This window comes from Polyodon spathula, unplaced genomic scaffold (genome assembly GCF_017654505.1).
Source record: "Polyodon spathula isolate WHYD16114869_AA unplaced genomic scaffold, ASM1765450v1 scaffolds_1474, whole genome shotgun sequence".
Taxonomy (NCBI): domain Eukaryota; kingdom Metazoa; phylum Chordata; class Actinopteri; order Acipenseriformes; family Polyodontidae; genus Polyodon; species Polyodon spathula.
Genome location: NW_024472954.1, coordinates 11,697 through 16,646, shown reverse-complemented (window position 1 = coordinate 16,646; position 4,950 = coordinate 11,697). Strand labels below are relative to the sequence as shown.

General features: G+C 42.4%; 1 long non-coding RNA gene across 1 annotated transcript; it reads left to right on the top strand.

The window, feature by feature from the left end:
- Positions 1–641: 641 nt before the first annotated feature.
- On the top strand, positions 642–4,634 carry LOC121309789. Its single transcript, XR_005948677.1, has 3 exons — positions 642–775; positions 3,735–3,824; positions 4,529–4,634. It is a non-coding gene; the product is annotated as an uncharacterized LOC121309789 (long non-coding RNA).
- The last annotated feature ends 316 nt before the right edge of the window (positions 4,635–4,950 follow it).

The following is a 4,950-nucleotide window of genomic DNA, read 5'->3' as shown; positions in this document are numbered from 1 at the left end:
CCCCCTTCTCAAAGCACAGAGAAGATAATGAACCAGCCCCCTTCTCAAAGCACAGAGAAGATAATGAACCAGCCCCCTTCTCAAAGCACAGAGAAGAGAATGAACCAGCCCCCTTCTCAAAGCACAGTGAAGAGAATGAACCAGCCCCCTTCTCAAAGCACAAAGCAAGATGATGGAGAAATTGCGGCGGCAGGATCGACAAGTCCTGTATATTTAAACTTTTTAAAAACACAATTACCACAGAACATGCATCACAAAACACGGTCATCAATTACATACAGGATACAGGGAGACACAAGACCGTTTCTAATTAAAATAAATATTTGTGTTGTGCTTAATCAGCAGTGGCTGGAAGTAACGAGTCACATCAGTGATTGATACAGCCCCCCCCCCCTTTCATTATAGAGAAGAGGGGAACCCAAAAAAGGTGGCACACACACACATGCGCAATCAGGTACCTTTTCTGAGAAAGTGGCACACACACACTGCGCAATCAGGTACCTTTTTCGAGAAAGAGGCCGGAAGAGAGAGAGAGAGAGAGAGAGAGAGAGAGAACTTGTAACAACGTCGGGGCAAAAAAAAAAAAAAAAAAAAAAAAAAAAAAAGGACAAAAAATTTAGCTCCCTCTTACAAAATTAAAAAAAAAAAGCAGGAGTCGTTACATTCAGCCACCGGCCCGCGTTCGTGGATCTATTGCAGTTTGAACAGAACAGAAAATGAGGCTTTTCGAAGCACGGTGCTGGAGTCAAACAGGAAACCAGTCGGTATAGTAAAGGTAAGTAACATTTAGGAGAAGAAATGCGGTTTCCACAAAGGCGATCCCTCTTAGTGTTATTAATATTAGCGACACGATCACCTTTGCACTGCAGAAAACCGGTTAAATCAGACAATATACGCGTATTTATATATTAAACAGTAGTCGTTTTGCAATAACATGACAGTAAGTATGGGCAATTTCAAATTAAAAATTTTTTTTTTTTTTTTTTTTATGTAAGCCATGGCATCAGTTTTACATAAGAATTTAGATATAAAAAAGCAAATAGTTGCCGGCTTTTATTTAGTGCCAAGTTCGCGCAAATTATTATTATTATTATTATTATTATTATTATTATTAGTCGGGTTTGATTACTGTACCCTTTTTCAGATATTTGTCACGACATGCGTTATAGATATTACATTTATAACTTGTTCAAGGCGCTTATTTGGGTAGATATTTTTTTAAATAAATCTTTTCTCGTGTTTTAATATTTGGTCAGACGCAGGTTCAGCAGATCTCGCTGTGTGATAATAACAGGGTCTTTAGCGCAGTGTTATGAAGTACTGTAGCGATGCTGAGTGTTGTCTGAAAACAAACCAGACACTTTGAAACACAACGGGCTCGCCAAGCAACACTTTGGCCTATCTCTGAAAACAATCGCAACACAAGCAGCTGTGCATTTCTCCCTCTCTCTCTCTCTATCTCGGTGTGTGTGTGTGTATGTGTGTATATATATATATTATATGATTATAATATATATATATACGTATATATATATATAGATATATATAACATAGGCCCATAAGCTCAACGCGTAGAAAAATGGACCTCGAAAGAATAGTCGTCAAAGTGCGGGAGAGTAAAAAAAAAAAAAACAAGTTTTTATTAGATTGTCTTTGGTGTTTTTTTTTTTTTTTTTTTTTGTTTTCATCAAGGCGTCCATCCGAAGAGCTATATTTTTGCAGAACTAACAGCCGCATTATACTTGACGCTTGCTGTGACGACTTAGTAGTTATCCAAACAGTATAGTTTCAGGAAAAAAAAAAAAAAAAAAAAAAAAACACAGAAAACTGGGTCTTTAAAAAAACAAAAAAATAAATAAAAAGCTCCAAGAGAAATGCCAGTCACCTGTCCTGGAATTAGTGATGCGGAGACACGGGTGCAGAGAACCAATCTGCTGTAAGACTGTCCCGGTTTGAAATGCACCCTTAAACTAGGGGGGAGGCTAGCTCACAAGCCTGCGCTGTGATTCCGTTACTAATCGTTTTCCTGTCTCAATCGCTAATTCATCGTTACTCATGTTATGTTACTGGATTTGTTAGAATTAGTTGACGCCTCTCTTTGCTTCGCACTGTACTGTAACGTTCTTGAGCTGCTGTCTAGAAAGTCGCTTGAGGTGAAGCTGGAAGAGTGAAGCGCTCCTGCTCTGTGTTTACTAAACACAGGGGTTGTGTTGTGAAGGTTAGTTATTGTGCATTAATGCGCAGAGCGAACATGGACAAAATGAGGAACAGAAAACAAAGGGAAGGTAGTGTCATCATGTCCGCCAGGCTAGACACTTGTCTGTCAGAATTACATTTTATCCCACATACTGTAAATCTGTCCTCATAATTTACTTTACAGGCGTGGGAATCAGACTCCTATTGCACAGCAATGTGATCCACTCCAGGTTTTACTACCAGCTTGATCAGCCCCCAGTGTGTCTAGCTAACAAGCTCGGGTGTGTCTTATTAAAACTCAGGGGCAGTGTTAATTAAAGTTAAGGTAAGAGGATGGATTTTAAAGATGGTCATCGCTCTTTTAAAGGGAAGGGCCAGTGTTGAAAGTAGAGTTAGTTAGCGTTGATGTAATGCATTGAAATGGTTGCTGTGTTTCTGAATGAAGGAGCCCAGTGTTTTCCAGTGCTTTCCTCTCTGACACAAGGTCTCTATTCAGGAGCGAGCCTTGTGGCTTTACTGAAAAAACAGACAACTTTTTTCCCCCACACTTCCACCTAAAAGAAAAATGCATGAGTAATACTCTCTCTCTCTCTCCTCCCCCCTCCCCTCCCCCCTCCCTCCTAACTCTCTCCAGGCCTGTGCCCCTCTGTCCGGTTGATCGTCTGATCATGTTTGCGGATCGCCCTGCGTGCTTTCCTTGCGGTGACTCATAAATTCATCGCATTTTTTTTTTTTTTTTTGGCAAGTCTGTGGTGCTTTGAGGTCCGGGTTGTCCTGCCACTGACCTATGCAGGGATTTTAATAAGACTCCCGCTGCAAGCAGTGTGATCCATATCCTGGTTTCACTGTGCCTTTAATAATAAGACACACCTGAGCTCCTAGACACACTGGGGGCTGATCAAGCTCGTATTCTCGTAGGGACGTGCGTAGCGTTTGAAGTGGAACAACCACAGTAGGTTGAGTTTAATAAAACCTTTATTTGGTTTAGACAAAAAATAAATAACAATACATATGGACGCATGTTGGCTTTTGTAATTATTAACCTTAACCCCCCCCCCCCCCGCTAAATCCGCAAGTAATATAAATCTCTCGCTCGTCTTTTGTTTTTCGTCTTGTTTGGACTCCTTTGCTTCAGTTTATTTTTAAAACTTGTTGCGTTCACAGCCCCCCTGCAAGCTGTTTCTATTCTGTGTTTTTTTTTAATGAAATCGCACGGACGTGACCGAGCCCCCTTTTCCACTTGCTGTCATTGAAGCTGTCGTTCGTGTACCAGTAACATGGTAAACGGACACAAGACAAGGCGCCCGCTCCCGTTTCTGTCAACTGCAGTTTCTGACGGACGTTTTACTTTTGGGTACAAAAAAATAAGTTTGTTCGAATATTTTTCCCAGCACTTTTAATTAGGCTTTTAGCAGACGCTTCTATCTGAAGTGTCTTACAGAGACGGGGGGGGGGGGCGAACTCTGCATCATCAACAACTGCTTAGTGTCTGAGCTGGGATTTGAACCTCCTGTTAAAGACCCTTTCTTTAACTGCAGGAGCTCTCCCAGTGTTCACGGCAGCTTTGTGACCCTTTCTGAGTGGAGGTTCTTCGGATGAAGTAGCTGTGCTGATAGTGTGGTCACCAGGTTTGTTACAGTTTATTTCTATCTGTGTTCTCACGCTGTGTGTATTTCTGTCTCCTGCACTGCCCTGCCAGGACAGTATGTAGGCGTTGCAATGTCTCAACGCTAAACACACAAGATACACTAGCTGTGAGTCTGAATCACAGGTCAGCAGATTACAATCACAATGGAAAACTAGGACTGGATCTAACTGCCCTGCAATGGGAGTCTTAGTTCCATCTCTTGGTAGTAGTGTTGTATGTTTTGAAAACATTTTTATAAGTTATTCAAATTTGGAAAGAGTGTTAGAATATGCAAAAAAAATAAAAATAACATGAAACCAGAAACCTGCATCCAGATTTGATCAGTGATTCCTCAGAAGATGAACGCTGTTAATATTGCTGCCTGTGTTGGGTCCTTTGCAGCCAGGCTGCCCTCTGTCTGCCTGTATTGAGCTGTGGTTTACATCTCCTTTCGGGGTCCTCGCTAGACAGGCTGCCCTGTCATTGCCTGAGCGATGGCCCAGCGCCCAGCCTGACAGGAAATGGGTGTACTTGCTGAGGAAACAATTTAAGCTTTGTCCTGACCTCCTGATGAGAGAGGAGGAGAGAGGGGGAGAGGGGGAGAGGGGAGGCTCCACTGGTGAGTAGGGGCAACGGTTGGGACTTTTAATAAATAGTATTTAGTATTGAGTCGATAATTGACATGACTTGTTCTTGCTGTTTTAGGAACAGTGATTGACAGCGAGAGACCCCCACCCCTTTCCCCTACCCCCTCCCCTAGCAACATGGACAGTGAGGATGAGGTACGTACCAACTGGAGAGAAAGGGAGGGGGGTGCGGGAGATACCATCTAGGGGCAGGATGGGACGGTACGATGCAGGTAGTTTTGATCCACACTTGGTGTATTATGGGAAAGAGTTCTGGGCAGGGAGTGGTGTAGGTTTGGAAGATTCCATTGGGTAATTGAATATAGAGGGCGGGGTCACAGTTAAACGGCAAGTTGGAAATTATTATTATTTGTATATTTAGCAAATGCCTTTATCCAAGGCGACTGGCTCTGAATTAGTGACACTGTACCATACGAGTTGGGTCCTTCACCGAACCCTAAATGGTACAGTGTCACACACCCTCTCCACGTACCACACATC